This window comes from Pelophylax lessonae, assembly GCF_965119305.1.
Source record: "Pelophylax lessonae genome assembly, chromosome: 2".
Classification (NCBI taxonomy): Eukaryota; Metazoa; Chordata; class Amphibia; order Anura; family Ranidae; genus Pelophylax; species Pelophylax lessonae.
In genome coordinates, this window is record NC_138769.1 from 347797754 (window position 1) to 347825719 (window position 27966).

The window sequence follows — 27966 nt, forward strand, 5'->3', positions numbered from 1 at the left end:
AATTACCAAGCAATATATTGAAAAATACTTATATAAATACCTTATAATTTAATTGAACCTAAAGGTGACGTAAACATTTAAACAGCATTTTAAATGTGTTTCCTCACCCTTTCTCCCTCCCACTGTAGTGATTGAACCCAACCACAAACTGTATATTTACATACCTATGGCACTGAGTATACCAGAGTTCCTCTACAATGTATACCTGCCTTGTCCTATAGATCAGGGTTTTTTAACCATGGTGCCGCAAAGCGCCCCCACCAGTGTTGTGGCAAAATGACGGAAAGCCCTGATACATTCTGATGATTAAAGGTTGTTAACTTCTGTGTATACAGAGCAGGGAGAGCACATCCCATTCCTCCGACGGGCTCTCTCCCCCTCCCTGCTGCAATCTTTACTACTGCCAGCAACACTGAAATCTGTACAAGCCGGCCGCCCAACCATGACATCATTGGTTGCTAAAAAAAGGTTGGGCAGTGCACACAGCTTTCAGTTTTGCCGGCAGTATAGATAGCAGCAGGGAGGGGGAGAGAGCCCGGAGGAGGAACAGGATGTGCTCTCCCTGCTTCGTATACACAGAAGTTAACACAAGAAACCATTAATCATCAGGGATTTCTGTAAGTTTGCTGTAATAAAGGCGAAGGAGGGGGGGGGGGTGGGGTTTAGGAGGAGAGGATGATTTGTGCTAGTGGGGTAATTTTGCAGGGGGGATTTGTGCTAGGAGGGGGGTTTTGAAGGGGAAAATGTGTACTAGATAAGGGGATTTACAGCATACTGACTGCTTAACTTTGCCTTAAGAATGAAACTTTAGGACTTTTTCACACCAGGTGCAGTGCGGTAACGCACGTTTCTCTGCACCACATGAAAATGCGTTTCCTTTTGTAGTTGCATGCAGGTGCCATTAATTCTTAATGGTACTCCCACACATCCACCAATTGCATGTATTTTTTTGCCTAACCAAATGCATGGTACCGCAGTACCATGCATTTTGGTGGGGCTCAATTCAAAAATCATGGCAGCACGTTTTGCATATTTCACTAGCATAAAGCAGCCTAATTAAAAATGCAACACGTGGGAACATGCAAAAAAATGCTTACGCTCGGACGCACCTCCTTGTGTGAGCAAGCCCTCAAACTGGTGTTCCCTGTTATTGTGTGCAATTCTAAAGGGTGCTTTGACTGAAAAAATATTGAAAAACACTGCTATAGATGACTATGGGTTTCTACAGGGCATGCATAGGAAGCAATAATGATCTCAGAAGCATCCCAAACCTATGCCAGCAGAAACTGTTGACTCAATCTCCCCATATAAGGCTATAGGAATGCAAAAGTAGCTAAAGGAGGTCAAATGTATATCAGAAAGAAGTCAACTGCACCTGCAATGATTTATAAACAAACAATCTCAAAAGCCTCTTAAACTGATGACAAAAGCATACTGAATTTGCTCATAAAAGCACATCAGCGCTGACCCTTAAAGTGTATCTAAGCCCTAATATTTAAACCATATATGATGATGTACATGCTTTTGTAATGTCAAAAAAGTTCTACCTTTTTTAAATCCTAAACTCTTTAAATTTAAATCTTCCCAGAAAATCCACTAAACACTTCCTGCCCTAGAGTGACAACATTTACTAAGTTCAGTTGTGGCATTGTCATCTTTTGCTGTACACTTTCAAACTGGACTACAGGCAGACATGGCAATGCACTGCACACAGGCACATTCTGAAATAGGCATTACAATAAGGGCCTGAGTTGATGATGTTTTGTTAATGTCAGAACTACTTCTCTTCCTGCATCAATCAATCAAATTCAAAAGAAGCTCAAAGCAGGTTCATGCAGCTTGGAAGCAGGTCAAACGCTGGTCAGTAGGAGGTCAACTGCAGGTCAAATGCACATATGAATGAGCTATATATGATCTTAGGGGCACCTGATACAGGTCTTAAGTGCCTACCTAATGCATCTGAAAGCATGCTGCATATGTTCATGCTGCATATGCTCAAGTCCAAAGCCTGGGAACATATACCACAAAACTGTTACATTCTATTGCCACTGGAAGATGCCCACATCCACAGGGGTTTCATACAAATATGCACAGTATAGCAGTTACATCGTTTCAAAGTTGGTTGAAAAAAGACACCAGTCTATCCAGTTAAACCTGTGGTGTTTGAGTGTGCTTGTGTTTATGTCAATAGTACATTGTATTTCCCTGTATGTTGTGATCGTTAAGGTGCCCATCTAATAGTTTTTTAACTACTTGTGGAAGAGAATTCCACATCCTTACCGCTCTTACAGTAAAGAACCCCCTACTCAGTTTAAGGGTAAACTACTTCTCTTCCAATCTTAGTGAATGGCTGCATGTCTTTTTAAATTCCCTTTCACTCAAAAGTTTTTTTCCGTATGCTAGGGTCACCAGTACGGTATTTGTACATCGATATCATATCCCCTCTCAAGCGTCTCCTGTCCAGAGAGAATAAGTTCAATGTTTGTAGTCTTTCCCCATGGCTGAGATCCTCTAGTCCCTTAATTAGCTTTGTTGCCCTTCTCTGGACTCTCTTCATTTCCAGCACATCCTTCCTGAGGACTGGTGTCCAGAACTGAATGGCATACTCAAGATGCTGCCGGACCAGAGTCTTGTAGACTGGGAGAATTATTGTTTAATCTTTGGATTTAATCCCCTTTCAATGCCAATATTTTGTTGGCTTTGCTTGCAGCAGCTTGGCATTGCATACCTTTGCTGAGCCTGTCATCTACTAGGAAACCCAGGTCCTTTTCTATCCTAGATACCCCTAGAGGTTCTGCCCCTAGCGAGAACCTGTGTTCGTATTTTTAGCACCCAAATGCATTACTTTAGATTTTTCAACATTAAACCTCATTTGCCATGTAATTGCCCACCCCATTACTTTATATAGGTCTTCTTGTAATGATTCCACATCCTGCGCTGAGTTTTTTGCCCTGCTTTTTTTTTTTTTTCATCAAATAAATTAAGATTGAGCTGTTTATCCCATCCTCTATATCGTTTATGAATAAATTAAACAGAAGTGGTCCCAGGACAGATCTTTGGGGGACCCAACCTACCACACCAGACCATTCCCAGTACTCGCTATTTATCACCACCCTTTGGACCTGCCCCTGTAGCCAACTTTCAATCCAGGTACTCACCCAATGGTCCATGCCGACAGACCTCCGTTTGAAGTTAGCATACCGAAATCATGACCTCACTTTTCACTGCAGTAGTAGATAATGGAGTTGGATTATTAGGCTACCATCAGCTTGTGATTGGTCAAGAAACAGCAGGATGAGGAGGTCATTGTTCTGTTCTCTCCTCCGGGCATCATAACACTGATGATTCTGTCCAAAAAATAGAACTAAACATAGAAACATAGAAGAGTGACGACAGAAAAAAGAGCAAGTGGTCCATCGAGTCTGCCATTATTTTTTTTTGTTTGTTTTTTTGTTTCTTTTGGTAACAATTTTGTCTAAGTGTAGATCCCAAGGATGTTTGAATCCACTTATTGTTGACTGAGCCACTACCTCTGTTGGAAGTCTAGTTCATGCATCAAATAATCTTTTGGTAAAAAAAATGATTTCCAATATTCGTTTTTAATTGTTTTCTTGTTAATTTGAAGTTGTATCCCCGTGTTCTTGATCTTGGCTTCATATTGAAAATACTGCCCTAGTGAACATTGTTAACCCTTGATGTATTTAAAGGTTTCAGTCATGTCTCCCCTTTCCCTTCTTTCCTCGATACAGTATATATTAGGTTTCCAATGTCTCTCCTAAAAAAGCTTTATCCTTCACCTTTTTACCTTTTACCTTTCACCTTTTTTTGTTGACCATCTCTTGGCTTGTTCTATCTTATCAATATATTTTTTTACATGATGTCTCTACTGGACACAATATTCTAAATGAGGTAAAACTAATGATCTATATAGGGGCATCAGGACCACCTATATCCTGCTGGTGACCCCTTTAGTGATGCTCTCTAGAATTCAAATTGCTTGTCTGTTCACTCTGATAGACATGAGTCTATACAGGAATTTAGTAATGTGAACCTTACCCTGGCAATGACTGAAATCATTGGCTATCAATCACTGACACACAAGGGATCGGTGGTATTCACCAGGGACTCCCTCAAGAGAGTTTGGAACCAGATTCCTTATGCCCCAAGTTACTTCCCCAAGATACAAGCAGATATAGAAGGGAAATGTGACAGAACCACTGGCAGAATGAACCAGTTGACCAGCAGACCAGCGAGACAAGGAGGAAGCCTGTGGGAGCATGGAAAAATTATTTTTGCTTGTGCCCAGCTGTGAAGGCCTAGAGGGACAGAGTTGGAAGATAGATCGTGCTAGAAGAAAGCCAGCAAGAGCATAGAAAAGGGCTTTTTGAATGTGCCCAGTTGCAAAGACTTGAAGAAGCAGAGTTGGCATGCGAAGACATAGAAGAGGGACTTTTGGATGTACCTGGTTTCAAAGGCTTGAATTAGCAGAGTTGGCAGTCCAAGTGTACCCAGGGAAAGCTGGAAATGGTGGCACAGGTGGATGGGGTGTACCTGGTGAAGTAGATGAGAAGAGGAGCCTACAGATGCCGCATACCAGAAACAGCGGCTGAAGTGAGTAGCTGACAGAAGGAGCTAACAGCTGCAGACTGCGTGGACTAGGTGACCACAGGCAAGTGGTTCAGTTGGCAATGGAATGTCAGGAGAGACTCAGGGGCTTGAAAGACCCCAGGGCAGGCAAGTAGCACATGGACTTGGAGACAATGTGAAATAGCATTGCATGGGTGTCTGTTTATGGAAAGCAACAGCCCTTCTTTGGAGAAGCCAAGTGATATGGAGAAAAATGGTTTGGCTATGCTATGACACCCAAAGTAAAACCTGGAAGCGTGGGTGGCCACACATCATAGAAGGCACGCTGTAGGAATGAGAAAGATAAGTAGTCACTACACTCAGAGTTAGAGCTGCTGTCCAGCAGATTACAGGAGCCTTGGTAAAAATGGACATTCCCATTTTCAGTGAATACGAAGCTGGATTAAAAAGTGCTTTTCTTATAGCTGCCTGAAGTTCAGATTTAAATTGTTGCAGAGTGCTTACTATATTAATTTGGCTGAATTTTCTGTTACACCCAGGTGATCTGTTGAAGAGCAAATTGCATTTTGGGAAATGGATATTTCACAGTCCACAAAGAGTTCAAGTGTTTTGGCTAGTCTCATTTGCTGCATTATACCTTTTGTGCCAAGGAAACTGCATTATATTATGGAGGCATACAATGTTTAAATTGTTGTCGGCTCATTGGGTTAATAGATCTGTCCTATAATACAATAGCCTACATATTTCTGTGTCTATTGGGTATTTATCTTCTTCAAATATTGCATTTATCTGCTTGGTAACGGAGGGCTTGCATGATAGATGTCTCTGCAGCAAGGGAACTGAAAAGAGATTGAGGAGATAGCGTTGTATTCTAACTAATTGCTTTATAACCAAAGAAAAAGCCAAGTGACCTGCAGTATTTGATCAAACGGCTAAAAAATGATTTCAAGCAGGATCAAAGTTTAATCTCTTAAAATTAAATTGCTCGTGAATTCCTTTTGAGAAGTGCATGAAAATCGTTTGTCTCCATTAACCTGAACTACTTGAATGGACTTTTATGCAAATGACTAATAACATAATAGTACAGAAAGAAGAGAGAGATAAGGATGTGGGAAGATGGCAGACATCGGCACTAGTTTCAAACTCTGTAATAACATAGCGTGAGGAGGTATCAGCAAGCCTTACAAATCTTTCTCCAGCCTCCATTTAAAATCCAATTAGTTTCAGCAGATACGACATACCTATTAATTAAACCACCTGTCCAATCACTACTTGGGATTTCTTTTTTTTATGGTTAAATCAAGGCATTGCAGAGATAGGTGGACTGTTAGGGGAGACAGCAAGTTCTCAAGAAATTAACCTGCCACCTAGAAATACATTTATCTTACTTCAGAGAACTAATTATTCTGTCCATAGATTGTTTAAACTAGACTGATGTAAAATAAATACTTTGGTAGATATTCTCACTTTTCTTATTATTACTCTCCTGGCAGAGAGTCCACCGAGAACATGCAAGCAAACAGTTATGACTTATACTTTACTGGAGTTATAACATTTTTAACACGATTTCTGGTTTGGCTTGTTCTAAATTCATAAGTAAAGGTAGCTAAAAAGTGTTTTCAACTGGATACAGAATAGAAAAAAGAATGTGATTTAAAACTTCACAACTGTAAACATGCTGTTTAAAGAAGATAAAAAGTTGAATAAGTATTCATTGCCAGTACAGAAGAGCACAGCCCAGGGACATAACTACAGATCATGGGGCCCCATAGCAATATTATGATGGGGCTCCCTAGAGACCTCCATACTGTCATTTACCTGAACATAAAATATGTCTAAAACAAGGACAGGTAGCAGGTGATCTGACGGCACAGGGAGTACATTACTGGACAATCAGGATCTGTGCTGTAGAATAAAATTGTCAGTAAAGGAAGGGGGTTTAACCACTTTACCGCTGCTCACTATAGCTCTACTGCGGCAAAGTGGCTCGATAACGTCTGGCGACGTAGACCTACGTCGCCAGACATTCCCCTCTCTCCCTCCCGCTGTATTCAGTCACAGTGGGAGTTGGGCCAGGGGAGGAGCGGCGGTGATCACCGCCGCTCTTCCCCGATCGTCAGGGAATCGAGTGTGGAGATCCGCCCACTTATGTAAACAAAGCGGGAGGATCTCCTAAGTGACAGGCAGGGTCAGATTGCAGGGTTCAGCATAGCTCAACCTGCGATCTGTCCTTGTGTCACTCAGTCACCTCCCCCCACACATGTCAGTAAGCACCAGGCATACATTAACCCCTCCCTCTCCAATAAAATTAACCCCTTCCCTGCCAGTGTCATTTTTACAGTAACAGTGCATATTTATAGCACTGATTACTGTAGTAATGTCACTGGTACCCCCAAAAGTGTCAAAAATGTCAGTCAAGGGTCCGATATGTCCGCCGCAATGTCGCAGTCCCGCAAAAAAAATCGCAGATCGCCGCCATTACTCATTAAAAAAAAAAGCACCAAAAACGACAGAAATCTTTCCCTTAGTTAGTAAATGCAATAACTTTTGCGCAAACCAAAAATATGTAGCAGAAAACAAATTGGCCTAAAATGATAAAAAATTTTGATTTTTACATTTTTTTGGGGGGGAATTTCATATAAAAAAATGTGAAAAATATTGTTATTTTTTCAAAATTGTCGCTCTTTTTTTGTTTATAGCGCAAATCAGGTGATCAAATACCACCAAAAGAAAGCTCTGTTTGTGGGAAAAAAAAGGCATAAATTTCGTTTTGGTACGGCGTTGCAATTGTCAGTTAAATTCGCACAGTGCCGAATCGCAAAAAGTGGCCCAGACGTAAGACAGCAAAATCCTCCGGTGGTAAAGTGGTTAATGCAGAGAACTAAACTTTAGACATTAAAGTTCCAGCTAGCTACTCTTTCCCTAATAGTTCAATGGTCTTTTTTAGCATATCACATCTCTGAGCCTTCCACCCCCACACCCTACACGACCACAGCAAACAAGTGCCGAAAGAAATGGCATTGGAGTCGGTAGAAAAAAAAGTCGTGGTCGCAATAATAATGACTATCACAATTTTTTATATTATGACATAACTCTTAGTACTTCTGCGCACAATTACTAAATAGCCCCAATACAAACATCTTTTCTTTTGTTTTTTGCAGAACTACAGACAGCTCTAGGAAACACCCTGGGATTTTTACAGCCTTGGGAAGACTGTATTGGTCATACTGGGTTAATTTCAGTGCTGGCTGAAATAACCAGAAACTGTGAGGGCAAGAAATTCACACTACTATGACAGTTAAGCAACTTATCCCTACTGTACAGCCTACAAAGAGAAATTATGACTTTTGACAAAAAATCTGAAGTATACAGACACACAGAGCCTGGATCAGCCCTGCCCCTGCTTCCTCCTCACTGGATTTGATTGACAGCAGCAGGAGCCAATGCTTTTGCTGTTGACTTTATGTCCAGTGAGGAGAGAGAGAAAACTGCAATACGTCTCTTGGGCACAATGCTGAATCCAGTTAAGGCTCAGGTAAGTATTTAATTGTGTCACTTACCTGGAATTGGGAGATGGCACCAAGATGCAGTATGGGAAAAAAGCAAGACAACAGCGGCAGTGTGATGCTTTGGGAAAAGTTGTTGGGAAGCCCTGCCATGTGGCAACATTGTTGCTGGCCAAGTACACGCTTTCATGGAAACAATATTCCCTGGCCTGTTTCAGCAGGATAATGCTCCCAGCCATACTGCAAAGTGGCAAGAATGGTTTGAGAAGCACAACAACAAGTTTGAGGTGTTGGCCTCCAAATTCTCCAGATCTCCATCCAACAGAGCATCTATATTATGTACTGGAAAAAAAACAAGTCCTATCCAGGGAGGCCCCACCTTGCAACTTACAGAACTTAAAGGATATACTACTACTCATGGCTTGGTGCCAGACACTGCAGCATATCTTCAGAGGTCTAGTGATGACCATGCCTCCATGGGTCCGGGCTGTTGTGGTGGCAAAAGAGAGACCTACACAATATTTGATGGTTGATAAAAATAAACTATTAACAATTATATTTCTGAAAGCATACTTAATCCACAACATTTTCAGTATGGCCACTCTACCATACAGACTTGATTAGGGAAGTGCTGCAGAAATGGTTGTTCTTCTGGAAGTTCATATAAATAAACCTTCTGCGCTATCCTTATAAGTCCCGGTTCACACTAGGGCGACCTGTGAGGCGACCTGGTCCCCTCACAGGTCGCCGCAGGTCGCCTCCCATAGGGAAGCTGCGGACCTGTTCTAATAGGAGCGACACAAGTCGCTCCGACCTAGAAAAAGGGTCCGGAGCTTCTTTGGGGCGACCAGGAGGCGACTGCCATAGACTTCAATGTTATGAAGTCCGTGGCGGCCGCTCCGAGGTCGCGGCGCGCTGCTCGCACCGCGACCTCGGAGGTCGCGGTGCGAAGTAGCGTCGCCCCTATGTGAACGGGCCTAACTAAATCCAAGAACACAATGCTACAAAACAAAATGATATAGGAGGCAGCTAAACACCAGTCTGCATACAACCACCTGTGCAAATGCAATTAATATATACTACCTTCAAGGGTGCAGTGCTCTCCTTCAATACGTTAAATGCATAGAATAATCAATATATAAAGTTCATCAGTGATCAAAATTCTATTAATCAAATAAAATACAATAATACACAAATATATGTATATAATATGCAATATGTTTAATATTACAATATATTTATTAAGAGTTTAGAAGCTGCTGCGGTTAGGGGAGGTTCGGTTTGATTTTGATTTGTTTTCTGTTCGCTCACTTTGCATTTTCTAAATTGATAACAATAAACAATTAAAATACATTTTTTGGAAGCATATATTTTTTGAAAGCATTCTTACTATCATTTCTTCACACCTGAGGTGTTCTTACTAACCTTTATTAAACCTTTACCAACTATGTACCTATGTAAGTATGTTTGCATAGAGTACTTGTGTCTTTGTAAAAAAAATTATCAGTGTTAACCCAATGGCGCCAGCAGCATGCAAATATGTAGCCTCTCTGTGGGTGGGCCTTGGTGTAGAATGGGCGCATATTTGCGTGAATTGGTGTATATGCAGTTGTGCCGAGTTACTGGCGGCTAACAGAAAGTTCCCAATCGCTACTTGTGATTGGGAGCTTTTCGATCATTTGACCACTGTGACAGCCAATCATGGTGGTCACATGATCATAAACCCGCCTCCCAGTATCCTAAACTTCTTAAAGGGCCAGGAGGTGCTGGCGCCAAAAGGTTAAGTATTATCTTTTAGTTTATGAATCACAAAAGTTTAACAGCTCAAATTAACAACTTTTACAGAAGAGGACCTATGCATGATGAATTAATTTTAAGTTTAAGTACACATTTTTAGGAAATCTTGCACTAAACTAAACCCCCTCCTCCCCTCCCCACCCCCTCACAATCAAATCTAAATTTAGGACAAAATACCTTACTTTTTTTCAGAACCATTGGTCACAGTTTATTTTGTATTTCAAACAATTATCTACTTTTCTGTATTAGCTATGGACTGACAAATACACAAAAATGTTTAAAAAAAATCATTTTTATTTTCAATTTTTTTTATAAATGGATTATTTTTTTTTTAATAGTGCAACAGTATCTGACAGTTACGCTGTATTATAGATAGAACATTGCAGCCTAGAAGTGCGAAACAGAGAACCTGTAGGACTTGTATTTGGAATTCTTGTTCTTTGTACATAACATACTTATTTTTTCCCATACCAATTTGGCACAAATAAAGCAAAAACAAGAAGTGTGTGTCCCGTAAGGTTAGGTTTGCACTATGAATCGCCCATGAATCACACAGAAATACGCAAAGCATTCTTGTGCAATGCATATGTGATTCAGTGCGGTATGAATTGGGCCCATTCATTTTAAATTGGCTCAATTTGCACCACATTGCACCAAAGTAATGCACTACTTTTGAAAATTCACTGCAATAGGATCACATGGTACTTTTGTACCATGTGATCCAGTGCAGACAAACACACTTTTTTTGCGATCTGCATTTGCGGTGTCATTAAAATTGTACTGACACCCACTGCAGGTCCAAGAAGCAGTGCTTTTTGAACGCGGTGCGGGCAATCCACGATCCGTGCTTGTTCTAGTGTGAACCAGGGCTTATTCACTGCCTTTTTTTGGACACTGCCCTGTAATAAGAAAGTCATTTAAAATATAATTTTTTCCTTGCAGAACCTTCCCAAGCAATCAATAAACACTATATTACCAAAAGTATTGGAACGCCTGCCAATGGCATCCCAGTCTTAGTTCGTAGAGTTCAATATTGAGTTGGCCCATTTTTTGCAGCTATAACAGCTTCAACTATTCTGGGAAGGCTGTTCACAAGGTTTAGGTTTGTGTCTATAGGAATGTTTTACCATTCTTACAGAAGCGCATTTGTGAGGTCGGGCACTGATGTAAACGAGAAGACCTGGCTCGCAGTCTCCTCTCTAATAGGGTTGAGCGAACACCTAGATGTCCGTGTTCGACGGGTTCGGCCGAACTTTAAAAAAAAGTCCGGGTCCGTGTCCCGGACTTTTACCGAACTTTTCCCGGACACCGAACCCCATTGAAGTCAATGGGGACCCGAACTTTAAGGCACTAAAATGGCTCTAAAACACCAAAGGAAAGGGCTAGAGTGCTGCAAATGGCAGCAAAACTTAATTAAGAGCATGGCAAGTGCTCTGCAAACAAATGTGGATAGGGAAATAACTTAAAACAACAAAAAAAAAACAGAAAAATAAAACAATGTTCTTCTTCATCTCTGAAGGACGAGGCCCATATGGAGTAGGAGGGAGGTTGAGGTGGTGGTGGATGTGGCGGTGACATAGGCGTGCGCACAGGGTGTGCTGGGTGTGCCTGGGCACACCCTAATCACCTAGGGCACATAGCATTGCCAGTGAGGAGATGGGAAAGATCTCCCTGGGACCTGCTCTGCTCTATTTCTCCTTGCCTACAGGTACATGGCCCCGATACATTACTCTCCCTGCTGGCAAACACATGCATGTGTATTTCAACTTTGGGGTGCACACCTTAATGCAATAGGCTGCGCACACCTATGGGCGGTGTAGGTGGAAGCGGCGGTGGAGGAGGACCAGGGCCGGATTAACAGCATCATGGGCTTGGTGCTGAGGATTTTGAAGGGCCTTAAGGGCCGTGCCTTGCCATGCACCCAGAGGAGGAAGGGTGCAGCCATGCATGCCTAATTCAACATGGGATGCTGTCTCTGAAGCCCATAAACACATCCATGCATCGCCAACTGTCCCTCCTTGTCCGGCCTTCACGCTGTGTGGGGAGGTTCTGAGGGTGCTGCCTGGGGAAGCGAGCATAGAAGCCAGACTTCTGTGTTTACAAGTGACAGAAGAGCGGTAACAGTGAATATGGCCAACCCGGGGCCTATATAAAAGGTAGGGGCCTGGAGCTGCAGCTCCAATAGCCCCTACATTAATCTGGCCCTGAGGAGGAGGACGAGGTAGCCAACACTGCTTCTTTTCAAAAATTTTAAATGAGGGTACACCCCAAAAGAGTGAGAAAGAGCAAAAATGGAACAATGGGTGGGTAAGGTCGGTATCCATTGCTATTCTGCATAAGGTACGGAAAAGTCCCGTGGGATCCATGCCTGGTTCATTTTAATGAACGTGAGCTTGTCCACATTGTCTCTGGACAGGCGGCTGCGCTTGTCTGTTATAACGCCCCCAGCCGTGCTAAATACCCGTTCAGATAATACACTGGCTGCAGGGCACGCCAGCACCTCCAAGGCGTAAAGGGCAAGCTCAAGCCATGTGCCCAATTTGGAGACCCAGAAATTGAAGGGGGCAGACCCGTCATTCACTACATGTAGGCGTGTGCACACATACTGCTCCACCATGTTGGTAAAATGCTGCCTCCTGCTAAGACGTTCCATCTGAGCTGCTGGTGCTGCTGTTTGTTGTGGCGTGCTGACAAACCTTTTCCACATTTCGGCCATGCTAACCCTGCCTTCTGAGGTGCTGGCGGTGCCCTGGTTGCGTTGGCGACCTCCTCCTCCTCCTCCTCTGCCTTGTGCTTCCACTGTGGCCCCGCTGTCAGATGGGAATGCCAGCAGCATGGCGTCTACCAGCGTGCGCTTGTACTCGCGCATCTTGCGATCGCGCTCCAGTGAGTGAATTAAGGACGGTACGTTGTCCTTGTAACGGGGATCCAGCAGCGTGGCCACCCAGTAATCAGCACAAGTTAGAATGTGGGCAACTCGGCGGTCGTTGTGGAGACACTGCAGCATGTAATCGCTCATGTGTGCCAGGCTGCCCAGAGGCGACGAAAGGCTGTCCTCTGTGGGAGGTGTATCGTCCGTGTCCTCTGTATCCCCCCAGCCACGCACCAGTGATGGCCATGAGCTGGCCTGGGTGCCACCCTGCTGTGAACATGGTTCCATCTCCTCCTCCAGCTCCTCCTCCTCCTCATCCTCCTCATCCTCCAGAACTGTGCCCCTGCTGGACAATTGCGTCCCTGGCGTTTGCGTGTGCAGGAACCCACCCTCGGAGCCCCTTGCGAATGACTGCCCTGAAAGCCTTGGAAATGTTACCTCTTCATCCTCCTCCTCCTCCTCATCCTGTGCCACATCCTCTTCCATCATCGCCCGAATTGTTTTTTCAAGGAGGCATAGAAGTGGGATAGTTAAGCTGAGAACGGCGTCATTGCCACTGGCCATGTTGGTGGAGTACTCAAAACAGCGCAACAAGGCACACAGGTCTCGCATGGAGGCCCAGTTAAATTAAATAGCGGAATAGAAAATATGATCCAAAAAAAGTGTATGTATATCACACGTACACAACCACACTGGGCCCCAATTACTATTGTTTGTACCCCTAAAAGGCTAGATGAGGAGTAGGGGGAGTATGGAACAGGCAGCACCCTCAAACCTTCAGAAGTATGAGATGAACCCCAACAACTTGGAAAGGTGGATCTCTCTCACACGTACCGACACAGACTATCCCGCAATTCAATTGATCCTCAAAGGTTTTTATTGAATAGCGGAATAGGAAATATGATCAAAAAAAGTGTATGTATCTCGCACGTACACAACCACACTAGGCCCCAATTACTATTGTTTGTACCCCTAAAAGGCTAGATGAGGAGTAGGGGGGGGTATGGAACAGGCAGCACCCTCAAACCTTCAGAAGTATGAGATGAACCCCAACAACTTGGAAAGGTGGATCTCTCTCACACGTACCGACACAGACTATCCCCCAATTTAACTGATCCCCAAAGGTTTTTGATTAAATAGCGGAATAGAAAATATGATCCCAAAAAAGTGTATGTATATCACACGTACACAACCACACTGGGCCCCAATTACTATTGTTTGTACCCCTAAAAGGCTAGATGAGGAGTAGGGGGAGTATGGAACAGGCAGCACCCTCAAACCTTCAGAAGTATGAGATGAACCCCAACAACTTGGAAAGGTGGATCTCTCTCACACGTACCAACACAGACTATCCCCCAATTTAACTGATCCCCAAAGGTTTTTGATTAAATAGCGGAATAGAAAATATGATCCAAAAAAAGTGTATGTATATCACACGTACACAACCACACTAGGCCCCAATTACTATTGTTTGTACCCCTAAAAGGCTAGATGAGGAGTAGGGGGAGTATGGAACAGGCAGCACCCTCAAACCTTCAGAAGTATGAGATGAACCCCAACAACTTGGAAAGGTGGATCTCTCTCACACGTACCGACACAGACTATCCCGCAATTCAATTGATCCTCAAAGGTTTTTATTGAATAGCGGAATAGGAAATATGATCAAAAAAAGTGTATGTATCTCGCACGTACACAACCACACTAGGCCCCAATTACTATTGTTTGTACCCCTAAAAGGCTAGATGAGGAGTAGGGGGGGTATGGAACAGGCAGCACCCTCAAACCTTCAGAAGTATGAGATGAACCCCAACAACTTGGAAAGGTGGATCTCTCTCACACGTACCGACACAGACTATCCCCCAATTTAACTGATCCCCAAAGGTTTTTGATTAAATAGCGGAATAGAAAATATGATCCCAAAAAAGTGTATGTATATCACACGTACACAACCACACTGGGCCCCAATTACTATTGTTTGTACCCCTAAAAGGCTAGATGAGGAGTAGGGGGAGTATGGAACAGGCAGCACCCTCAAACCTTCAGAAGTATGAGATGAACCCCAACAACTTGGAAAGGTGGATCTCTCTCACACGTACCAACACAGACTATCCCCCAATTTAACTGATCCCCAAAGGTTTTTGATTAAATAGCGGAATAGAAAATATGATCCCAAAAAAGTGTATGTATATCACACGTACACAACCACACTAGGCCCCAATTACTATTGTTTGTACCCCTAAAAGGCTAGGAGTAGGGGGAGTATGGAACAGGCAGCACCCTCAAACCTTCAGAAGTATGAGATGAACCCCAACAACTTGGAAAGGTGGATCTCTCTCACACGTACCAACACAGACTATCCCCCAATTTAACTGATCCCCAAAGGTTTTTGATTAAATAGCGGAATAGAAAATATGATCCCAAAAAAGTGTATGTATATCACACGTACACAACCACACTAGGCCCCAATTACTATTGTTTGTACCCCTAAAAGGCTAGGAGTAGGGGGGAGTATGGAACAGGCAGCACCCTCAAACCTTCAGAAGTATGAGATGAACCCCAACAACTTGGAAAGGTGGATCTCTCTCACACGTACCAACACAGACTATCCCCCAATTTAACTGATCCCCAAAGGTTTTTGATTAAATAGCGGAATAGAAAATATGATCCCAAAAAAGTGTATGTATATCACACGTACACAACCACACTAGGCCCCAATTACTATTGTTTGTACCCCTAAAAGGCTAGGAGTAGGGGGAGTATGGAACAGGCAGCACCCTCAAACCTTCAGAAGTATGAGATGAACCCCAACAACTTGGAAAGGTGGATCTCTCTCACACGTACCAACACAGACTATCCCCCAATTTAACTGATCCCCAAAGGTTTTTGATTAAATAGCGGAATAGAAAATATGATCCCAAAAAAGTGTATGTATATCACACGTACACAACCACACTAGGCCCCAATTACTATTGTTTGTACCCCTAAAAGGCTAGATGAGGAGTAGGGGGAGTATGGAACAGGCAGCACCCTCAAACCTTCAGAAGTATGAGATTGTGTTCACTGTACCCCACAAAGATTGAGTTCACTGCACCCCACAATGATTGTGTTCACTGCACCCCACAAAGATTGTGTTCACTGCACCTCACAAAGATTGTGTTCACTGTACCCCCCAAAGATTGTGTTCACTGCACCCCACAAAGATTCTGTTCACTGTACCCCACAAAGATTGTGTTCACTGCACCCCAAAAAGATTGTGTTCACTGCACCCCAAAAAGGATGTTGTTCACTGCACCCCAAAAAGGATGTTGTTCACTCCACCCCAAAAAGATTGTGTTCACTGCACCCCACAAAGATTGTGTTCACTGCACCCCAAAAAGATTGTGTTCACTGCACCCCAAAAATGATTTTGTTCACTGCACCCCAAAAAGGATTTTGTTCACTGCACCCCAAAAAGGATGTTGTTCACTCCACCCCAAAAAGATTGTGTTCACTGCACCCCACAAAGGATTTTGTTCACTGCACCCCAAAAAGATTGTGTTCACTGCACCCCAAAAAGGATGTTGTTCACTGCACCCCAAAAAGGATTTTGTTCACTGCACCCCAAAAAGATTGTGTTCACTGCACCCCACAAAGGATTTTGTTCACTGCACCCCACAAAGATTGTGTTCACTGCACACCAAAAAGGATTGTGTTCACTGCACCCCAAAAAGATTTTGTTCACTGCACCCCAAAAAGATTGTGTTCACTGCAGCCCAAAAAGATTGTGTTCACTGCAGCCCAAAAAGATTGTGTTCACTGCAGCCCAAAAAGATTGTGTTCACTGCAGCTCACACACAGAAAAATGGATGTGGATCACTGACACCTGCCTATCTCCAATCCCACACCACACAGCAATATCGATTGTAGTTTGTAGAACACAGTTTCCCTAAAATTCAGCAGACTCTGTCCCTAACAGGATTGAGAAGAGATCGTAGATCAGGATTGAGTGCAGATTCACCCCACCCCCCACACAGCAATATCGATTGTAGTTTGTAGAAGACACTGACCCTATAATTCAGCAGACTCTATCCCTAAAATGCCTACAACTCGCCCTGCCTAAACACTCCGACCTGTCCCTCAATTCTATCCGGACACAAATGGTTTTTTCCTGCCTATCTTTCCCTAATCAGCAGCCAGCACGTTGATGTGTGCTCTGTCCCTGAATCTAAGCAGCATAATGACGCCGCTGCGGCTGCCTCGAACTTATAAAGACTTGGTCACATGCTTCAGACGGCCAATCACAGCTACTGAGACATTTGCAGGCATGGCTGGGATGGCTTAAGGCACACCAGTTAAACGATTGTTGATTGGCTGTTGAAAGCCCGCCATGAAAAGAGCGCCAAAGCATGCAAAACCCGGAAATAAAACGACCGAACACGGATTTTTACCCGAACATACAGTAAAGTGTCCGTGTCCGTGTTCGGGTACAAAAAATCCAATTATTCGGTACGAACACGAATAATACAGTCCGTGTTCGCTCAACACTACTCTCTAATACATCCCAAAGGTGTTCTATCGTGTTGAGGTCAGGCCAGTCAAGTTCCTCCACCCCAAACTCGCTCATCCATGTCTTTATGGACCTTGTTTGTGCACTGGTGTGCAGTTATGGAACAAGAAGGGGCCACCCCCAAACTGTTCCCACAAAGCTGGGAGCGTAACATTGTCCAAAATGTCTTGGTATGCTGACGCCGTAGGAGTTCCCTTCACTGGAACTAAGGGGCCAAGCCCAACACCTGAAAAACAACCCCACACTATAATCTCCCCACCATTAAATGATTTGGACCAGTGCACAAAGCAAGGTCCATAAAGATATAGACGAGCGAATTTGGGGTGAAGGAACTTGACTTCCCTGCACAGAGTCCCGATCTTAACCCGATAGAACACCTTTGGGAGGAATTAGAGCAGAGACTGCGAGCCAGGCCTTCTCGTCCAACATCAGTGCCTGACTTCATAAATGCACTTTTGGAAGAATGGTCAAACATTCCCATAGACACACTCCTAAATCTTGTGGACAGTCTTCCCAGAAGAGTTGAAGCTGTTATAGCTGCAAAGGGTGGGCCAACTCAATATTGAACCCTACAGACTAAAACTGGGATGCCATTAAAGTTCATGTGTGTGTAAAGGCAGCCAATACTTTTGGTAATATAGTATACTACTGTAAAATCCCTGTTTTCTTAAATAAATTCTCTTTGTAGCAATTTACAACATATCTCAATCTATCAAGAAACAAACCCTGAAATACATGGCGCTAAAAATATTCCAATCAGCCTTGAGATAAAAGATTTGCTAAAGCTCCATGCATTGTGACATACTCAATAGGATAACACTGGGACTTAATCCAATAGCTCAAAGCTTTTTGTTTTGTGTTTGTATTTTTTCATGTTGTGACTCTATTTTACAGACTTGTGCTCTTCTTTACATGGCTCTGCTTTTGTATATGGACAATAGGAATCATTCGTTTTAAACTCATTATGGTCAGACCAGGTCATGTATGCTAAACACCTTATTAGTCACCGGGGGTTCTATGGCACATCATCTGAGAGTAAAAAATGCCTTTATTCAGACAATGCCCTAAAGGTTTCTCATTAATCATTGTTCATATCCGGACAGTGTTAAGACAAGGGCAGAAGATTAAGGATAGGAATTCTCTGCCACAAAAGCAATAAATCTGTAATAACTTAATGAGTAAGTATTATAACTGCATTAGCACATCATAGCCCAACTCCAGAAAAATTTATATTATATATATATATATATATATATATATATATATATATATATATATATATATATATCCAGAAAGTATTCATAGCGCTTACATTTTTCCAAATTTTTTTTAGTTACAGTTTTATTCCAAGACAGATTGCATTAATTATTTTTCCTCAACATTCTACAAACAATACCCCATAATGCCAATGTGAAAGAACTTTTTTTTTAAATCTTTGCAAATTTATTAAAAATAAAAAACGAAAAAATCACACGTACAGAAGTATTCACAGCCTTTGCCATGACACTCAAAATTGAGCTCAGGTGCATCCTGATTCCACTGATCACCTTTGAGATGGACATGATTTGGAAAAGCACACACCTGTCTATATAAGGTCCCACAGTTAACAGGGCTTTTCAGAGCTAAAACCAAGCCATGAAGTCCAAGGAATTGTCTGTAGACCTCTGAGACAGGATTGTATGGAGGCACAGATCTGGGGAAGGGTACAGAAAAATGTCTGCAGCATTGAAGGTCTCAGCACAGTGGCATCAATCACACATAAATGGGAGAAGTTTGGAACCACCAGGACTCTTGCCAGAGTGGGCCGCCCCGCCAAACTAAGTGTTTGGGATAAAAGAGCCTTAAGCCCCGTACACACGTACCGATCGTCGGCGAACGATCGGCCGTCTTTTGTCCCCGGGCTGTCGTGTCTGTTGAAAAGTGCAAAGACAGCACAAGAATTTTGTCCGCCGACTACAGCCGACTGCAGAAGTGATGTCATGTAATGGTTAACTTTCCCTGTGTTTTTTCTTTTCTGAGCATGCCCAGTCTTGCAAATCTGCGGTCTGTCGGCCGAATTCTGTACTGACTGGCGAACAATCGGCCGCTCTGGTGTCGGCATACAAAAATTTGAATGCTTGCATGACAGATTCTTGTTGGCAGAATGTGCGCTGACGGCTGTAGGAGGCATCATACTAACAAGCGTACAATCGGCAGATCGGTCGTCGGCCGACGCTTGTCTGCCGACGATCGGTACGTGGGTACGGGCCTTTAGTCAGGGAGATTATCAAGAACCAATGGTCACTCTGACAGAGCTCCAGCATTTCTCTATGGAAAGAGGAGAACCTTCCAGAAGAACAACCATCTCTGCAGCACTCCACCAATCAGGCCTGTATGGTAGAGGGGCCAGATGGAAGCCACTCCTCAGTAAAAGGCACATGGCAGCCCGCCTGGAGTTTGCCAAAAGGCACCTGAAGGACTCTTAGACCATGAGAAAAAAAAATGGTATGATGAAACAAAGATTGAACCTTTTGGCCTGAATGGCAAGCGTCATGTTTAGAGGAAACCAGGCACCGCTCATCACCTGGCCAATACCATCCCTACAGTGAAACATGGCGGTGGCAGCATCACACTGTGAAAATATTTTTAAGTGTCAGAAACTGGAAGACTAGTGAGGGTTGAGGGAAAGATGAATGCAGCAATGTACAGAGACATCCTTAACGAAAACTTGCTTCAGAGCCCTCTGGGACGAAGGTTCATCTTCCAACAGGACAATGGCCCAAAGCGCACAGCCAAGATAACAAAGAAGTAGCTACAGGACAACTCTGTAAAAGTCCTTGAGTGGCCCATCCAGAGCCCACACTTGAACCTGATTGAACATCTCTGGAGAGATCTGAAAATGGCTGTGCACTGATGGTCCCCATCCAACCTGATGGAGCTTGAGAGGTCCAGCAAAGAAGAATGGGAGAAACTGCCCAAAAAATAGGTGTGCAAAGCTTGTAGCATCATACTCAAAAAGACTTGAGGCTGTATTTAGTGCCAAAGGTGCTTCAACAAAGTATTGGGCAAAGGCTGTAAATACTTATGTACATGTAATTTTTTTCGTTTTTTTTTTTATAGATTTGCAAAGATTTCAAACAAACTTGTTTCACATTGTCATTATTGAGTAATGTTTGTAGAATATTGAGGAAAATAATGAATTGAATCCATTTTGGAATAAAACTGTAACATAACAAAATGTGGAAAAAGTGAAACGTTGTAAATGCTTTCCGGATTGACTAGATAGATAGATAGATAGATAGATAGATAGATAGATAGATAGATAGATAGATAGATAGATAGATAGATAGATAGATAGATAGATAGATAGATAGATAGATAGATAGATAGATAGATAGATAGATAGATAGATAGATAGATAGATAGATAGATAGATAGATAGATAGATAGATAGATAGATAGATAGATAGATAGATAGATAGATAGATAGATAGATAGATAGATAGATAGATAGATAGATAGATAGATAGATAGATAGATAGATAGATAGATAGATAGATAGATAGATAGATAGATAGATAGATAGATAGATAGATAGATAGATAGATAGATAGATAGATAGATAGATAGATAGATTTTAGCTGTGAATAGATTTTGGAAGAGTGAAAAATTCTGTTGAGTTTTTTGGCTGTCTTTAACGCATTGTCGCAATTTCACCTCATTTCCTGTCCTTGTAACAGCCTTAAGGGATAAAGATGAGGATAGCTGTTCTCAATGGACATTAAGGCAAATGCAATAATAACAAGCTGAAAGAGTTTATAGCCCCCCATGGTATTACAAAAAGTGTTTTGTTGAGATCTGTGTCAACACTGAAGAGATTTCCCATCATTTCCTGTCCTCACTAGAAGTTAATGGAAATGTCCACAATAGGGACGCAGATGATAAATAAAAACCTGACAGCTGTGCCATACCATCTTCCCTCTGTCCAAAACTGAAACAAGCTTTGGATGAATGGGACATTAAAGTATAGATGTCAGGATAGGTGTAAGCTCTGGGTCTATCATCCCTCCTCTGGCTTGTTCTTCCATCTTTCTCTTAGTGAGTCACTGACCTAGAACAAGCATGTGTAGCCTGAACAGGATTGAACTCCTAGCCCTACCTACCTCTCCTATGCTTGTGATTCACTATGGTGTTACCCCAGGATGAGGCAATGACAGCTATCATATTCCTATTCTCACAAGTTTTCTTTAAACACTTCAGTAGAGCTAAGAGTACAATTACTTTCATTCACATACTCGTCGATACCAAGTACCGATATTTTGCAGTGTGAATTGCATCAATACAATAAAAATGGCACAAATCACACTGCAAAGAATGTTATGTGATTTGAACAGGAATTCGGTGCGATTGCTGCCTGAATCAAATGCGATTTCCTCTACTGCCCCTGTGTGTATGTGTGTATAGAAAAGGAAAAGCTTCATTAAGGACATATCTGGAAAAATGTGGAATCTGCATAGGTGTCCCGGTCCCACAGATGATAGCAAATCACGGTTGATGGAGGTGCTCACAGAGCTGGAGAAGAAGTTCCCGGACCCTGCGGGTATAGGTCAGAAGTGATGTCAGCTTGGTGGTGGACCGCCTCTACCAGCCTCCAGCCCTGTGAGCACTTCCAGCAGCCGTGAATTGCTATCATCGGCAGTACCTGGACACCTATGCAGATTTTGCATTTGGTCAGATATGTACTGTGAGTTCCAACATTTTTAATAAACTGCCCACTACATGGCGATTTTCCCTTTCTATACACACATACACAGGAGTGGTGGGGGAAATCGCATTTGCAATACAGATAGGAATCACACCACATTCCTGTTTAAATTGCGTGCGGTTATTTGCAGTGCGATTTGAGCTCTTTCGTTTTGTATTGACACAAACCGGAATCAGTTTCGGTATCAGGAGCATTTGCGTGAGTACCGATACTCACGCAAATGCTTAGTATCAGCACCAATACCGATACCAGTATTGGTGCAGCCCTACTAAGAATAAAAAGTGTCTGTTCCCCAAAAATGTTATCTATGTTTGTGTCAGTATAAGTCTATCTAACAAATAGCCCTTTTTACCTATTTTTGGACTCCATCCATCAGAATTACTTGGCTTATCTTGCCAGTCCCCCTTTTTTTTCCCTTGCATTAAACTTTTCCTTCAAATCATGGAAGCAGACTTGTGTGCTTGAGCCTTTAGAGATACCGAGTTTGCTGCAAACAGGTTGGTATTGTAAACTGACCGTCTACTTGTGTAGTGTCTGCCAACATCAGGAAATAACCAGCACCCCCACTGCCCCCCAACAAAAAACACCATATAGTAGAAGACTTAGAAAATTGTCATTCAAACACGTGACTGAACTAAAAGCTGAAAAAAGGTATAAGGACTAGGAGTACTTTTTTTAAAAAAAACGTAAATCCCAATATGGTGCCTACACAATATAAACTTAATTAACATGTGTCTTGGAAGTTGTGTGTTCATGCATACTTTAATCAGGTGTATAAGCTAATATGGATAATAAAAACATTAGCTATTATGCAGATTTTATAAAATGTTAACACAGTTTAGCAAGACCTTATTATGTGGCAAACATATTTTGTGCTTATCTTTATTAAAAAATTAATTAATAGTCTAAAGTGGACCTTCCACATCAAGGGCAAGGTTGGCTTATTCAAGCTGCCCACCCTACAGCTCCCTTAAATGGCAAATTAAAGTACCTTAATGGGGATAATAGACAGCATTCTTACCTTTCCTCAAATTTCTACCATAGTGCCTGAACAAGGGTGACCTCATCCTACTTCTGGCCAAATCCTGGCAAATGTTGAGTAGCCCAAACCTCATGAGAAAATGGTCCTGCACTGTGCTACCACTTCTTTTGAGATTTGGGCTACTCAGCATTCTGAAAGATCTTGTAAGAACTATGGCTGGCCATACATTATACAATTTTCTTATTCAATTTCCTTTAGAATTTCCTTTTAAATTGGAAAATTTCAATTTTCCAATTTTCTTATTTCAATATACTTTCAACTATGTAGTGAAAGTGCTTGCCTGATTGAATGTGAATTGAAAGCGTTTAGGTTTGACCTCATATTATATGGTTTTGGTAAACTATAGAAGACAATTGTATAATGTATGGCCTGCCTTAGTTAGGGAAAGGTGGGTGTATTATTTACCCTGCCCCCCTTCCTACAAGTACATTTATACAGAATTTTAGGGAGGAGAGGGGTAACATGAATAAGTGGGCCCTGCCACTGCTAAACCAAATCGCTTAGCAAATGATATTGTAATATTGTAACTGAAGCACAGACTTCTTTCACACATGGTTTCTTTCTGTTAGCTGGGCTATTATATTATTGTCTGGGAGCCAAGAGCATTCTCTGTGTGACAGCTCTCTCTAAGCACACATTTAATGAATATTCTATACTGCTGTATCTTTGAGCAGGAAACAAAAAGAAAGCATAACTCTGAGGAAACATTTAGTTTGTTCTTTATAAAACATTTAGCATCACTAAAACTCTTTGTGTCCTGCCATTGTCTCTGAAACACCTACCTGTATGCACACCTTTTTAGAGACTATACTTTGCTTACACCTAAAGGGCAGCATCATGAGTGCAGCTTAAATAAGTATCTGTAAACAATATATAGAAATAAAAAAGTCCCTCTTATATTAGTAATGTGGGAAATTTGGTATAGCATCCCAATTTATCACCGCTTTAGAAACTTAGGGATGGTGCTCTAGGCTCCGTCCCAACCCAGTGGCCCACACTGTGGTTGCTGGCTAGAGAAAGTCAGGTCAATGCACTGAATCCAGAAAAGAAAATGTCCCGCAAGCCGCACATCAACATGCCCGCCAATCAATTGAGCCTCAGCCCTGGTCCGTCCAGCCCACAACCCCGGATGGACCCTGGACAGAGCTGTGCTAAAGCTGCTTTCACTCAAGCGACTGTTGGGCATGTTGGTGTGTGGCGTTCAGGACATTTTCTTTGCTGAATCCCTATTTGTATGCTATTTTAATGCTATCCCTATTTGTATGCTATTTTAATGCTAAAATTCCTCAACTATTGTAACCAGGCAAGGAAACCCTGAACATACATAAATAGTAAGTTTTGTAACTTTGACCTCATGAGAACAGCTTTCACCTCAACCATGCTTTGATAAACTAAGGGATTACTTCCAGCACTGCAGAAAGGATTATGGTTATGTTTTGGTATATGGCCTTAGGCCTCATTCACATGAGTATCATACGTTCAGCCACATTTTTCCTAAAATGTGACTAATCGGATCAGTTAACATCCGTCTTCCATTTAGTTTCATCCCATTTACATCTTTTTACATTCATTTTTCATCCGTTTATATCTGTTTTTGTTTTTTAAACGGAACAAAATAGAGACTTGTCCTGTTTTAAAAATAAAAACAACCTGAATGGAACCAGATGAAAAATGGACCGTAAACATCCGTTTACATCTCTTTGGCCATAGGAATGCATTCCTGTCTGTTTTTCATCTGTCCAAGGACAGATAAAAAACAGACTGATAAAACACTCATGTGAAATGGGTCTTAGCCTGTGACCCCCCACTTTATTTCCTATAGCCCCCCACACCAATAATATTCTTACTAGTAAGTCATCATTCAATCACTTCCATAGACCGGAAAGCAAGCTTGTTTCAGGGCATCCCTAAATGCATGGTGGACATAAATGGCCACTACTGCTAATTTGGGCCTTCAACACCTTCTGAAATGTAGACACCTCTTTTAGGCTATTATGGTGCCTGCATGACATTGTGAGATCCAAAAGGGAAGGTACATGTTGAGGAATTGACTTTTCGAAGTGTCATCATTTAAATGCAACATGTGCCTTGAGTAAGGGGAGCAGCTTAACCGTTTCTCGACTGGAAGGTTTTCCCTCTTAATGACCAGGCCATTTTTTGCGATACGGCACTGCGTTATTTTAACTGAGAATTGCGCGGTCATGCAATGCTGTACCCAAATAAAATTGATGTTCTATTTTTCCCACAAATAGAGCTTTCATTTGGCGGTATTTGATCACCTGTGCAATTTTTATTTTTTGCGCTATAAACAAAAAAAGAGCGACAGTTCTAAAAAAAAACAAAAAAAAAAAACAATATTTTTTACATTCTGCTATATAACATTCCCAATAAAAAAAAAATTAAAAATCAAATTTTTTCATAATTTTAGGCCAATTTGTATTCTGTTACATATTTTTGGTTAAAAAAATCCCAATAATGGCTGTCACCACCTTCTACCTGCCGTTTTCTCGCTATACTTAGTAGGATGCAATATTAATACACATGCCCGAATTCAGTATATAAGTATTCAGTATATAAGGTGAGTTTACTGCTAAAATAAATGTAAAAGTCAAGACTTGCGTGGGTGTAAGAAGATGTCTGCCTCTGCTTTGTGTTCTGTCACATTAGGAAACCTATTGGAAAGCATAGGGGGCATGGTGGAATGCATGGCGCATGCCCAGTAAGTTGTTCTAGTCCGCACATCACTTCTGGTAGCAGAACACCGTGTTTACAACCAAAGAATGCCGTTCTATCTCCATGGGGAGCGATCGCAAGTGCTCGACGGCAAACTCTGGACTTGCCACTGGACCTGTAGATTGGCTCCCCCTGTGGCAAATGGGTCCCGCAAAGTAATATACAGTTACGTCGTTTTGCAGGACAGAGCTGACCTGCCGCAGTATATGTACTGCTGGCAGTCGGCATGTGGTTAAAATATAACTAAAGGCAACACTTTTTTTTTTTTTTTTTTTTTTTAGTTTTGGATAGACTAGAGAGGAATTAGAACACTTATACGTTTTTATTGCTGCCTGTGCCCCTGTTAAGGCTTTGTACCCTCTCTATGTGTCCTGTTTACCATTATCATCAAAAGTGAAAGGAAAATAAAATCCCAAGTTTTGGGTTGTCCCTAGAAAAGCAATAGAGGGGAATCTTCCAATGGGGACACTAATTCTGATGACTTTAATTTGCAGGGATTTCCTCTCACTTTCTGTTTGACTATGGAACAGGAAGTGAAGGGAAATCTCCCCAATGGGACACACATGGAGAAAAACAATCTGACAGGGGTTATAACCGTCCCTTGCTCTATCCAAAATAATAAAAAGAAAGTTTTGCAATTAGTTCTATGTTAAACAAGTTGGCACCTAATTCCTGGACTTACTAGGTATCTTTATCTTTCAAGCACAATAATTGGTTTGTTGCCTTAACTCCTTTTCTTCCCTTGGCTGTCAATTGTTAACCATAGGTTTACTTATATGCGTCCATTCTGCTGTCTATATTTCACATTATCTGGCTTATTTTGTTATTGGTGGAATAGAGCAACGATGATGAGAAAGGTAGGTAATCTATAGCATTCAAACATAAATTATTTTTTATTGACCTGACTACAGTAACTGTACCTCATTGTTATAAAAAAAATGTGCAGCGCTTTATTAAAACCTAAAATGCATACAAAAACAATTATATTAGCAAAATATCTCCTGTGTGGAAAAATACAACCATGAACATTCCATATATGATGTAACTTTCTCATGAAGAGTACAAAGTCCATAAATGTGTTATAGTGCTGTGGAAACTTATTCAAAGTGGAAACAGCAACAAAATCCCCCAAAAAAATAACAATTAAAAGATTGAGCTCAGACCACAGTACTTTATATGAAAAAGGAATGATATATCCAGGTAACCAATGTTTCACAGTCTTTCTATAGATGGGAGCATCCTAAAAAAAAGGGAAAAGATAGTTTGGAAAGGCCTCTGAGGAAAAATACTCCACCATGTGCTATAAAGTAGAAGGCTTACCAGATAGTTCTGACCCCGACTAAGATGGTCAAAAAAGCTCAATGCACATGTAGGAACACCAGTGGACTCCTCATTAATATGAAAGGAAATCACAGCTTCAAATACAGTGCCTTGCGAAAGTATTCGGCCCCCTTGAACTTTTCAACCTTTTGCCACATTTCAGGCTTCAAACATAAAGATATAAAACTGTAATTTTTTGTGAAGCATCAACAACAAGTGGGACACAATCATGAAGTGGAGCGAAATGTATTGGATATTTCAAACTTTTTTAACAAATAAAAAACTGAAAAATTGGGCGTGCAAAATTATTCAGCCCCCTTAAGTTAATACTTTGTAGCGCCACCTTTTGCTGCGATTACAGCTGTAAGTCACTTGGGGTAAGTCTCTATCAGTTTTGCACATCGAGAGACTGACAATTTTGCCCATTCCTCCTTGCAAAACAGCTCGAGCTCAGTGAGGTTGGATGGAGAGCGTTTGTGAACAGCAGTTTTCAGTTCTTTCCACAGATTCTAAATTGGATTCAGGTCTGGACTTTGACTTGGCCATTCTAACACCTGGATATGTTTATTTGTGAACCATTCCATTTTAGATTTTGCTTTATGTTTTGGATCATTGTCTTATTGGAAGACAAATCTCTGTCCCAGTCTCAGGTCTTTTGCAGACTCCATCAGGTTTTCTTCCAGAATGGTCCTGTATTTGGCTCCATCCATCTTCCCATCAATTTTAACCATCTTCCCTGTCCCTGCTGAAGAAAAGCAGGTCCAAACCATGATTCTTCCACCACCATGTTTGACAGTGGGGATGGTGTGTTCAGGGTGA

General features: G+C 41.9%; 1 protein-coding gene across 1 annotated transcript in view; it reads right to left on the bottom strand.

Moving 5' to 3' along the window:
• Nucleotides 1-27966, bottom strand: part of EPHA10 (EPH receptor A10) — a 963870-nt gene that overhangs the window by 455690 nt on the left and 480214 nt on the right. The gene's annotated exons all lie outside the window — the stretch shown is intronic.